Source organism: Hippocampus bargibanti, linkage group LG11 (genome assembly GCF_051943395.1).
Source record: "Hippocampus bargibanti isolate YZ-2025 linkage group LG11, ASM5194339v1, whole genome shotgun sequence".
In the NCBI taxonomy this organism is placed as follows: Eukaryota; Metazoa; Chordata; class Actinopteri; order Syngnathiformes; family Syngnathidae; genus Hippocampus; species Hippocampus bargibanti.
The window spans coordinates 3,031,672-3,045,370 of NC_142744.1; the positions used below are offsets into that span (position 1 = coordinate 3,031,672).

At 36.4% G+C, this 13,699-nt stretch overlaps 1 protein-coding gene across 4 annotated transcripts in view; it reads right to left on the minus strand.

The window, feature by feature from the left end:
- Window positions 1–27: 27 nt before the first annotated feature.
- The window catches only part of LOC148891147 (FYVE and coiled-coil domain-containing protein 1-like), a 34,051-nt gene continuing 20,379 nt past the window's right edge, over window positions 28–13,699 (minus strand). For 3 of the 4 annotated variants that reach the window (XM_089009172.1, XM_089009173.1, XM_089009170.1), the window contains one exon: window positions 3,108–5,043. The gene's annotated coding sequence lies outside the window, so the exon portion shown is untranslated. Of the gene's footprint in view, window positions 126–3,107; window positions 5,044–13,699 lie in introns of those variants that run through there. The other variant, XM_089009171.1, reaches the window with a different exon arrangement.

Sequence of the window (13,699 nt, forward strand, 5' to 3'; positions counted from 1 at the left end):
TGCTTGCCGCACGACCCGTCTGCTACTGCCGTTGTGAGGATGAGGAGGATGAAGAAGAGGAGGATGGAAGGGGGTGGCGGGGATGGTGCTGGGAGGGGGTTGTATGTTCCTTTTGGGATTTGCTCCTCGTTACATAGAAATAAGAAAATGGCGACAAAGTGAGAGAACGGTAGCCCGATGAGCAAATAAATGTCAATAAATAGTAAAAAAAAAAAAATAATAATAATAATCAAACAATGATGTTGTCATTCGTCCCCTCACAACGAACTGAGTCATACCTAATAAATATGTTTTAACAATAACGACATATCGTAAATTATTCTTATTTTGGAGCAGTTTTGATCATTCGGCGCCATTCACAAATTTTATTCGGAAATTGAAAATATGACATAGAGCGCCATTCCCGATTTTATTTGGGTTCCGATAAAGCGCTGTCCAGATCTTTGTTTTCCCTTTCCCTTTTAGCGCATTCCCTTTCCCATGTTAGCGCTTTGTTCCAGCTTCAGCTGATGTTAAAGCGCAATATAAACCAATATGTATGTATTGTATTGCATTTTGGACAGCAGCCCTCATTTCAACCTCATATAACTCCAGACCCATATAACTTAGGAATTAACTCTTGTTTTTATTTTTTTTGATGAAATAAGAGAGTATAAGGTTTCTAACGCTGTACGGAATGTTTATGTAGTCCTAAAACTCAATATTCTGTGGGTACTGGAATTCGAGTGACAATGACAAAAACCCTGGCACTGGAGCGGACACGTTTTTGCACATCAACTGGCAGTGAATGAGTTAATAAACATGTTTATATGAATGTCATCATGAATAATCATCTTGATTTCTTATCAAGTAAGAAGCATTTCAAACCGATGTCTGCTTATTTTTTGGAATGAAGTAGTTCATAAACAACTATTTCTCGATAATGACACAATGTTTTGCAACATAAACTACCGCCATCTAGTTAATTCTTAAGTGACATGGGTCTGGAGTTATCTGAGCCTGAAATGGGGGCGGCTGTACAAAATACAATGCAATACATATATATTGGTTTATATAGCGATTTAACAACAGCTAAAGCTGTATCAAAGCGCTAACTTGGAGAAAAGGCAAATGCTGCCCCCTTGTGGAAGGTAAAAATACATTGCCGGAGGTCTGACCAGTGCTTTAACAAAGTTGGTTCCTTTTGATCTAAAAATATACAAATGAATTTTGTTTTTCATTCTGAGTTTTTCCTCTCCAAAAATATGTAATAATACATTTCATTTATAAGCCGCTTTCAAATGCGGGAATTAATTCATAATAAAGTAATAATAATAATAATAATGCATTTCATTTCTAAGCGCCTTTCAAAACTCTCAAGGTCACTTTATAGTCACAGAATAAGTTTTTTCTGAGGGTGAGCAGCGGAAGCCACACGTGCCAGCGTTCACTCTACCCGGAATAACTCAAATAAATACAAAGCTAGCTAGCTATTAGATAGCCAGCTAGATACCTCGCCAGCTAGATAGCTATTAGATAGCCAGCTACATAGATAATAGGCAACAAAAAGATAGCTAGCTAGGTAGCCAGCCAAACAGCTATTTAGCTAGCGAGATAGCCAGATCATAATAATAATACATTTCATTTATAAGCACCTTTCAAAACTCTCAAGGACACTTTACAGTCACAGGATATTTTTTTTCTGCGGGTGAGCAGCGGCAGCCACACGCGCCAGCGTTCAATCAACCTGGAAGCAAAATAAAGTAAAAAAATAAAAAATATATATATAATAATCATAATGTAAGTATGTTGATTCATGCGCACACACGCAGACAAAAAAAAGGGTAAAGCATTTCTCAAAGTGTGCTGTGCGCCATGCTGACCTTTTGCAGATGCTCCTGCCAGGCGCTCGATCGGTTGGCTTCCCTGCTGGGCGCAATTCACAAGACTGCCGAGTGGGTGAGTGACTCACCTCGTCCTCGCTTTCTACCGCCTGTTCGTCATAAGGTGCACGGTTACGCCTAGAATTGCCCCTCCCCTCCCCTTCTACCCCCAAATTACACCCAAACGGAATACAAAACCGGCCACTTGGAGATAAAGTGATCTTCTGCTTGACCTTCAGCACCGTGGACAGCGACCCGGCCGGCCCTTGTGCCATGACAGTGCGATCCATCGCCGATCAAACGTTGGATGGACAAAAAAATAAAGAAAAATATTGAGGGCAGATTCTTGACGACTGTAATAATAATAATAATAATAATAATAATAATAATAATAATAATAATAATTATTATTATTATTATTATTATTATTAATTAATAAATACTTTATTATTATTATTATACTTTATTATTACTATTATTATTATTATTATTATTATTATTATTATTATTATTATTATTATTATCAGAATCAGAATCATCTTTATTGCCAAGTATGTAGAACACGCAAGGAATTTGTTTCCGGTAGAACACGCTGCACTAGTATCATCATCAAAAAATTGCTAAGTGCCACTATACAGTTCCATTTGGTGCGCATGGATCGGTAGCGCCGGCCTGAGGGGAGTAGCTGGAAAAGGTGGTGGGCAGGGTGCGGAGGGTCCAGTAGGATTTTCCGCGCCCTACTTTGGATTCTTGCAGTGTGCAAGTCCTCGAGAGTGGGTAGGGCGGTGCCAATGATTTTTTCCGCCGTCCTAACTGTCCGTTTATTATTAATTAATTAATAATAATAATTATTAATTATTAATATTAATAATAATAATTAATTAATAATCACTTAATAATTAATCAATAAGTAATTAGTGATTAATAATTAATCAATTAATGATAATAATGCTAATAATACTAATACTAATAATAATAAGTATTATTATTAAATATGTAATTATTAAATAATAATACTACTAATAATAATAATTATTTTTATCATTAATTAATTCATTATTAATTAAATATTGATTAATTATTAAGTAAATATTAATTAATTAATAATAATTATTACTATTAATAAGTATTATTAATTAATTAGTTAATTAATAATAATAATAATAATAATATTAATAATCTGCGGGTGAGCAGTGGCAGCCGCACGCGCCAGCGTTCACTCAACCCGCAAATAACTCAAATACAGTAAAGTCTCGTTATATCGATATTTTTTCGGACTCCCTTGAATAGCGATATAACGAGACTTTACTGTAGATAGAAAGCTAGCTAGCTAGCAAATAGATCGCTACTGATAGCTATTAGAAAGCCATTAGATAGCTAGCTAGATAGCCAGCCAGCCAGCTAGCCAGATTTTCTCTGTGTCTGTCTCTGGCTCAGTCTCGGTATTTGCTCGTCAACTTGTCTTTTTGCACGTCTGTCCGTCGCGCTGTCTATCTGTCTGTCTATCTATGGACTTCCTCCGGTCTTTCTGTCTTTCCACTTGCCCGTCTGTCCATTTGTGTCTTTTTGTCTGCTAGTCTCGCCGTCCATCTGATAGTCGGCCTTAACGCCATCAAGCAGTGAAACGCAGCCCAACATGATGTCGTCAAAGTAGTATTAGAGGACTCCACAGGCGGACGCTGCCGGCACTATTGCCATGGCAACAAGGCCCATGCTGCTATTAGCATCCTAAACAGGCCGACCATTAGCGACTTACTGAGTGACTGGTCGCCCCCCCTCCCCACTTTTTTTTTGCATCCGTGTCCTTGAGGCAAGTCTTGTAAAGCCTTCCTGTAAGTGAAAAGGATGCTGACATCGAATGTGTCATCCAATCACAACATTGCTTGTCATTCTCGGCGCCATCTTTTCAACCACTTTTTTTTTCTTTCTTTCTTTATTTTTAATGGTTGATTTTTAGGTCTTTTCATGCCGTTACTGTTTGAAAGGGAAAAACTGTCTGGACCTCGTCTTGTGCAATCGGAAAAAGAAAGGGGGATGTTTTATCCTCAAACTTGCGTCGAAAATACAGTGATACCTTGGCTTACGAACTTAATTCGATCCCAGACAGTGTGTAAGGCGAAGTGTGTATCCCAAATATTAATTTCCAATAGGAAACCATTAAAATGAAAATAATCCGTTCCCAGGTCCCCATAAAATATAATTTTCTACTTTCTAATTTTCAAAACTACACAAAATATACCTTATTTTATGTATAATAAATGTGCTACGGTATGATAATTAAAGAAATAAACTGTACAGTATAATAAAGTGGTTTTATTTATCTTTGTGATGGTCGTTGATGGCTTGATGGAATGGAGTGGCCGGTTTCATCAGCATTAAACACTTGATGAGGAACGTAACCTTCTTCTTTCACCATCTTGAGGAATGATCCTTTCTAGTTGCTTTCTCTGCGATAATTTTACCTTGTTCCTCATCAATTGTGTTCTGTTTAGCTGGCTTGATAACTTTTTGCATCAAGTGTACAGATGGCTTGTGCGGGTTATTTGCGTAGCCTGATTGATGGGATATTTTAACCTTGCAGTCAACACTGCCTTTGAACTAAGTTGAAATGAATCCAAATGTCATTGTTTCCTATCCATTTTGTAGCTCTCTCTCTGTCGTCTGCCTCTCTCTTTATTGTTTAAACCACCTCCCCTCACTGCTGCGTTCTTGACCAATCACGTGGCTTTAACCGAAAACTGGAAACGGGGAATAGAGGACAAAAAAAAATGTGGCTGCCATTTTCTTGCTTGGAAAACGGGCTCGTTCGCGAACGACACATCACTCATTGTGGCAGCTCCGTGTGTATCCTGAAAAATAGTTTGTATGCCAAGGTAAAATTATCATAAATTTAACGTTCGTAAACCAAAATGTTTGTAAGCCAAGTGGTTCGTAAACCGAGGTATCACTGTACTTACATGGAAACACGTGACTCATATAATGAGTCTATTTAGTGATGATCACATGTCCTCCCGAATTTGCGCACTTGTGTCATGACGAGTCGCTTCTTCTGACGTTCGTCAGCGCAGCAGCGAGTGAGTCAGTCAGCCTTTCAAAAGCCGCTGATTGGCTTCGCAGCGCGAGGCCGCCGCCGCCGCCGCTTTGTGATGTCATTGCAGGTTGTCCGAGAAACAGAAATACTCTGCAATGGATGGAACATGTTGTCAACGCCCTCATTTCAAGCTCATATATACTGTAACTCCAGACCCATCTAACTTAGGAAGTAACTATTTTTTTTTCTGATAAAAGAAAAGAAAAATTTCAGAGAAAACAATCATTTTTGTCTGCTGCAGTTGTTTGAAAAAAAAAAACAACAAACAAACAAACAAACAAAAAGATGAATTATTTAACTCATTCATTACCATTCCCAACGAAGGAGTTGAAAATATGACACGGAGCGCCATTCCCAAATGTGTTTGGGTTTTGTTAATTTTTTTTCATGCTTGGGTGCCGATAAAGCGCTGGTCTGACCTCTGGTTATGTTTTTCCCTTCCAGCAAGGGGGCTAGCATTTGCCTTTTGTCAATGTTAGCGTTTTGTTCTAGTTTTAGCTGTTGTTAAAGCGCTATATGAATCAATATGTATGTATTGTATTGTATTTTGTACAGCCGCCCCCATTTCAAGCTCAGATAACTCCAGACCCATATCAATTAGGAATTGACTCTTTTGTTGTTCGTTTAACTCATTCACTAATCATTCCTAATTCGGGAATTGAAAGTATGACATGGGGCGCCATTCCCAAAATTGTTCGGGTTTCGGTTTTTCTTGCTTCGGGGGTGCTGATAAAGCGCTGGTCAGACCTCTGGTTATGTTTTTGCCTTCCAGCAAGGAAGCTAGCATTTGCCTTTTGTCAATGTTAGCGTTTTGTTCTAGCATTAGCTGTTGTTAAAGCGCTATATGAATCAATATGTATGTATTGTATTGTATTTTGTACAGCTGCTACCTTATCCTGTGACTGTAAAGTGACCTTGAGAGTTTTGAAAGGCGCTTGAAAATGCAATGTATTGTTATTATTATTATTATTATTAGTATTAGTAGTATAGTAGTATAGCCAACTATTAGCTATATATTGGCTAGCTCGCTAACTTTCTATCTATTTGAGTTACTTCCGGGTTGAGTGAACACTGGTGCGTGTGGCTGCCGCTGCTCACCCACAGAAAAAAACTTATCCTGTGACTGTAAAGTGACCTTGAGAGTTTTGAAAGGTGCTTATAAATGAAATGTATTATTATTATTATTAATATGGTGGCCTGAAATGTGCCGCAACCTCAATTCCATCACCCCCCCCCCCCCTCTTCTGAGCCCTCAAAAGAGCACCCGGCGGCGTGACAATCAAACGTTGTCGCCGTTGCCGGTCCACTCAAGCCGCACTCCATCATAACGCAACATCACTAGGTTGCCATGGCAACAAGGAGTCAAGGCTGTGTTTGCGCAACCCCCCCCCCCACCCACACACACACATATACACAAAAAGGCTTGTGAAAGAAATGACGTGACCGTCAACTATTTCCGACGAGGATGAAGCCATCTCGGATCAGGGAGGAGCAATGAGTGTCCGGCAGTTATTTGATTGACAGGATTAAAACTAAAATATGCAAATTGGTTCGCTTGTGGTCTGCGAGATTCAAAATTGGCATTTTTTTTTTTAAGTTCTTCAATTTTACCCCCCCCCCCTAACAGAGTTAAGACTGAATGTCCTCAAACATGCTCTGTCCCGCGTCTTGTCTTAACCATCTGCTGAGGAAGTTGCCATCAGCACATTGTGCGTGGCTCTCTCTCACCCTCTCTCGAAGCATCTCCCCCCTCTCTCTCTCTTTCTCCCTCCTCTCTCACACCCCCCCCCCCCCCCCCCCTCTTGTATGCCTTGCTTGTCAGTCCAGCTGGCGATTTCTGTGTATATCCTGTCAAATGCAGAGCTTCTTAGCACGGAGGACAAATAGATCATGAATAAAATCGCTGTATAGTTAGTTGTCAACATGATTAGGAAATGAAAAAAAAGGAAGAACAAAAAGTTAAAGCTTTGTTTTGAACATCCCACCCTTTACCTTGGCATACAAACTATTTTTCGGGATAGACACGGAGCTGCCACAATAAGTGACGTGTCGTTCGCAAACGAGCCCGTTCAAGAACAAGAAAATGGCGGCCGTATTGGCCGGTAATGGCGGTATTTTTTTTTGTCCTCTATTCTCCGCCCCCAGTCTTCGGTTAAAGCCACGTGATTGGTCAAGAACGCAGCAGTGAGGGGGAGGTGGTTTAAACATTAAAGAGACAGGCAGACGACAGAGAGAGAGAGTGACAAAATGGATAGAAAATAGTGACATTTTGACTCGTTTCAACTTTGAAGGCAGAATGTAGACTGCAAGGTTAAAATTCCCATCAACCAGGCTCTACAAATAACCCGCACAAGCCATCTGTACACTTGAAGCAAAAAGCTATCAACCCAGCTACAGTACAGTACATTTTTTTTTAATTATAATACCATAGCACATTTATTATACATAAAATAAGGTATATTTTGTGTCATTTTAAAGCTTAGACAATTAGAAAGTAGAAAATTATGTTTTATGGGGACCTGGGAACGGATTATTCTCATTTTAATGGATTCCTATGGGAAATTAATTTTTGGGATACACACATTTCGCCTTACACACTGTCTGGGAACCAAATAAGTTCGTAAGCCAAGGTATCACTGTATCCTGAAGTTTTAGTGAGCCGTAAAACTGTAAGGCGGTCTTGTCATCAAAGTCAGCGACTGTTCCCTGCAGAAAATGCTCAAAAATGACAATAATGACTTCAAAGTCCACATTTGCTGCTCCGCCGTTTCGAATATAAAAAAAAGGAAATTGTATGCATTCGTCTGCCCCGTTTACTTCTCGGCCATTCGGGCCGGGAGCTCTTCCCGTGGCAATTAGCGAGGTTAATATCCTGAATGAAATCGGTGCCTGCATGACTATGCTAGCTGAGTGGTGCACCTGTTAGCCGCAATTAGCCGCGCGGCCCTTGTAATGAGCTGCTGTAGTCAAAAGGTTCAATTTAAACGGCACATCAAGCCACTTTGCAGCTCATGTTTATGATTGACGAGCCTGAGCCAGGACAGAAGCGTCGATGCGTATGTGGAAGTGTCGTGGCTTGGAATTGAAGCGGATTGACGTGGGACAGGAGACATGGATGAATATGATTCAACAGGTTTTTTTTCTCTAAGATAAATTGTGTTTTATTTTATATGGTTGAAAATCATATTCGTATGATTGGAATACTACTACTACTACTACTACTAATAATAATAATAATAATAATAATAATAATAATAATAATAACAATAAATTTCATTTTTCTCATATGGTTGAAAATCATATTCATACGATTGGAAAAATAATAATAATAATAATAATAATAATAATAATAATAATAATAATAATAAATTTCATTTTTCTTATATGGTTGAAAATCATATTAATACAATTGGAAAAAAATATAATAATAATAATAATAATAATAATAATAATAATAAATTTCATGTATCTCATATGGTTGAAAATCATATTCATACGATTGGAAAAAATATATAATAATAATAATAATAATAATAATAATAATAATAATAATAACAATAATAAATTTCATTTTTCTCATATGGTTGAAAATCATATTCATACGATTGGAAAAAAATATAATAATAATAATAATAATAATAATAATAATAATAATAATAACAATAATAAATTTCATTTTTCTCATATGGTTGAAAATCATATTCATACGATTGGAAAAAAATATAATAATAATAATAATAATAATAATAATAAATTTCATTTTTCTCATATGGTTGAAAATCATATTCATAGGATTGGACAAAATATATAATAATAATAATACATTTCATTTTTCTTATATGGTTGAAAATCATAGTCATACGATTGGAAAAAATATATAATAACAATAATAATAATAATAATAATAATAATAATAATAATAATAATAATAATAATAATAATAATAATAATAATACATTTCATTTATAAGTGCCTTTAAAAACTCTCAAGGTCACTTCACAGCCAGAGGATACATTTTCCTGTGGGTGAGCAGCGGCAGCCACGTGCGCCAGCGTAAATGAACCAATAAAGTTCGTAAGCTGAGGTATCACTGTATTTTCATTTTGTAAAATGTCAACATTTTTGTATTATTTATTTAACATCATAGTTAAAATTTGAAAATTAAACGATATTTTACGTACATTAGCATCATCTGTTAAAAGTTCATTTTGCCGTCATGTTTAAGTGTCTGCACATAATATCCTGTGACTGTAAAGTGTCCTTGAAAGTTTTGAAAGGCGCTTATAAATGAAATGTATTAATTATTTATTATTATTATTATTATTATTATTATTATTATTATTATTATTATTATTATTATTAGCCTTGTCCTGAGCGCCCCACCCCAAAATAAATAAATAAATAAATAAAACCCTCCTATGCCCGCCCCAACCCCACTTTTTTATGTACAGACATCCAGCAGCGAATTTCCATCTTCTGCCTTATGTCACTTTAAAAATAACACTCCCAGATCTTTGGAGACGCTGCGGGCCGACAATGCTCTGGTGGCGTCGCCATGGAAACAGCAGCCATTAAGCTTCCCCCCATTTGACTATTGCGCTCAAGATCGAAGACGAGCTGTCGTGAACTGTGACCCCGCCACTAGCCCCCCCCCCCCCCCCCCATCTTTTTAAAAAATTATGTTTTATGGGGACCTGGGAACAAATTATTCTCTTTTTAATGGTTTCTTATGGGAAATTAATTTTTGGGATACACACTTTTCACCTTACACACTCTGTCTGGGAACCAATTAAGTTCGTAGGCCAAGATATCACTGTCTATTTATTTGAAAATTGAATAGAAAGTGCCCAAAAAAATGAACTTGCCAGGTGCCCCCAATTGGGAGGCAGTGGGTGACAAAGCGAACCCGTTTTAGGCTTGACAGCAAAACACACACACAGCCTGGCATTAACACTACAGGGGTCCGCTTGGCCCTTAGGGGGGGTGAGACACGTACGCAGACATGAGAGACAGGTTGATCTGTCCTCGTTTCTCTATTGTCTGGGAGCATCTTTGTCCCTCCCTTACCAGGCCCTGAACAATAACAATTCCAAGCATCCTCCACATGACTCTCACTCAATAGGCTATTCAGATAATGGGATCGTGAATAAAAATTAAGCACAAAAATAAAAATAAACAGATAAAACAAAGGAACAAACAAATAAATACATACAAAATAAATACAAGATTAAATAAATAAACAGATAGGTAGCTAGCTTGTTAGATAGCTAGCTATCTAACTGGCGAGGTAGCTAATGAGGTAGTTCGCTTGCTCGCTCGATTGATCGATAGATGGGTGTGTAGCAAAGTAGCTAGGTAGCTAGCTAGGTTGGTTGGTAGCTAGGTAGGTAGCTAGATGGGAAGCAAGGTAGCAAAGTAGATAGGTTGCAAAGTAGCTAGCTAGGTGGCTAGCTAGATAGGAATCTATCTAGCTAGCTATCTATCTAACTAGCTACTGGAATCTATCTGGTTAGGTAGCTAGCTAGGTACTTAGCTAGCTAGATAGGAATCTAATCATCCATCCATCTATCTATCTAACTAGCTACTGGAATCTATCTGGCTAGGTAGCTAGCTAGGTACTTAGCTAGCTAGATAGGAATCTAATCATCCATCCATCTATCTATCTATCTTGCTAGTTAGCTAGCTAGCTAGATAGTGAGATAGATACATTCCACCTGTTTTTATTCATGTCCGGGGGCGGCCATTTTGTCACTTGGTAGCAAAGTAGATAGGTAGCTAGGTAGCTCACCCACAGAATATCCTGTGACTGTAAAGTGACCTTGAGAGTTTTGAAAGGCGCTTAGAAATTAAATGGATTATTATTATTATAAAATAGTTAGCTAGGTAGCTAGCTAGAATGATAGGAATCTATCTATCTAGCTATCTATCTATCTAGCTAGCTAGAAAGATTCCACCCGTTTTTATTCATGTCCGGGGGCGGCCATTTTGTCACTTGTCGTTTACTGATTGGGATCATGTGATTTCAAGCTGAGCCATGATTGGTCATTTCTCAAGCCTTGGAAACCTATGATGTCATTTTCAGTCGACAGCAAGTGGCAAAGATGTAATATTTTTTTGTATCTGCAATCCAAATGATAAATAAACATTTTACTTGCCAAAACAATTCAATTCTGATCATAAAAATGTCATTTTTTTGTTGCTAGAAATATAATTACCACACTAATAGCCTCTTCTGTTCATTTTGAATAATACGCCGTGAAAACGCAGGCATGTGTGCATGAGACTTTCCGTTCAAATATATATATATATATATATATATATATATATATATATATATATATATATATATATATATATATATATATATATATATATATATATATAGTGAGACCTCAACTTACGAACTTAATTGGTTCCCAGACAGAGTGTGTAAGGCGAAAAGTGTGTATCTCAAAAAAAAAAATTCCCATAGGAAACCATTAAAATGGGAATAATCCGTTCCTCGGTTTCCGTAAAATATACTTTTCAACTAAATAAGCCTTAAAACTACACACATCATACCTTATTCTATGTATAATAAATGTGCTATTGTATTGTAATGAAAGAAATACACTGCATTGTATCATAAAGTCACTTTATTTACATTTGTGATGGTCATTTATGGATTGATGGAATGGCGTTGAAGGTCAAAGGGAATTGCTGTTTGGAAAGAGAGGCACATTACATGAGGACTGTAATTAAAGAAATAAACTGTGCTGTAAAATAAAGTTTTATTGACCTTTTTGATGGTCGTTGATGGCTTATGGAAGGAGAGTCACCTTCCATAAGGACTGTTGGTAACATAACCTCTGGTGCTTTTCGGTCGTGTGCTTCCGTCGAAGATCACTCCGCCAGCCGTGGTGGGTGTGTATTTTGAAAATAGTGCTTATTATCAGGTTTAATTTTCAGAAATTTGACGTTTGTAAGACGAAAAGTTTGTAAGATAAGGTGTTTGTAAGTTGAGGTCTCACTGTATATAACTGTACAGCGCATGATAGCGCGTTGATGTAACAAGGTCCCATCTGCGGACAAAGTGGCAGGAATTAACATGCTCTGCGCACACACGTTGAAAGGGAAAAAGGAAAGTGAAAGGAGAGCGCAGTCAGAGACGGAGAAGTGATTGTGACATGATTTATAATGAGATCATTATTAACCTTGACGAACAGCGGCGACCGCAGTCACACGGACGCCGAGTTCGAACAACACCTCACTTACGCGTGCACAAATACACGCATGATCGGGAAAACCAGTGATGGGAAAGGAAGCTAAAGGAAAATCGGAAGCGTCTGGCGCAAGAGGGTTGGTGCAATGCTTGAACTGTGTCGGATGAATAATAATAATAATAATAATAATTGTTAGAATTAGTTATGTCAACCGGATAGCACATTTACATTTTTGTTTTGGCTTTTGTGTGTCCACTTGTAAACCAAATGAGTATTTTTTTACCGTTCTCCTCCTGCGCGTGTACATACGTCTAAAATACAGCAAAAGCATAGAAATAATAAATCACAATCACCTCATTGTTTCAAATAAGACATTTCAGCGAATATATAGGATTGCAGCAACTTTGCAGATTACATCTTGAAATAATTTTTTTTTTTTTGTCCATCGTATAAAGGCAACAATAAAATATATATTAAGAAGATATTTTGGACACTGTTAGTAGGAGCTCCTGCTCCAACAAAGGCTTCAAATCACTTTTTTTTTTGTTCATTAAAAAAAAAATAATTCCAAAGCTTTAAATTGGTCATTTAAATTTTGCATCAATGTGATGAACAATGAGTTGATTTGACAACAAATACATTTGCTACAAGTATCATCTTATTATTTTCAATGGAACAAGAAAGATGATAACATCTCCAAAATGCATTCAGTGAAATGTGATGGATGTTTATTTACAGTGAGAAATTTGCTCTCGTCTGTGTGCAAATGTTCTCATTGTAAAAGCAGTGAGTGGTCATATTCAAAGTGACCACCCAAAAAAATATTGTAACCCTCATAAAATAATAATCTAAGTCATTTTTTGGACCAAAAATGGCTGCCATTTTTTCTTCTTTTTTTTTTTTGCCTCAAACATCTCAGGATCCTGGTCAGCTCAACTATAGTTGGTTTAACATATTATTCAACCTTGAAATGAACTTATGACTGAATATAATAATGATTTTGTTCACTTTTTTAATGGATATTCAGAAAAAATTATTCATTATTTAAAAAAAAAAGGATACATGAATGTATAAATAAATAAATAAATAAATACAAACATAGGTCTAAATAAATAAGTTAAGAAATAAATACACAAATAAATAAATCAGTGAATTAATTCATACATAGATAAATAAATGCATAAATAATTTGATAAATCAATCAATCAATGAACACATGACTAAATAAATAAATGGATCAAAATAAATAAACAAATAAATAAATAGGTCTAAAAAAATAAACTTTAACATAAATAAGCAGGTAAATAAATAAATAGATAAATACATAAATAAATACAAACAGGTATAAATAAATAAATTGAAAAATAAATACACAAATAAATAAACCAGTTAATTAATTCACACATAGATAAAGATATACATAAATAATTCGAAAAATCAATCAATCAATGAACACATGACTGAATAAATAAATGGGTCAAAATAAATAAACAAATAAATAAATAGGTCTAAATAAACAAACAAAAAAATTAATATAAATAAGC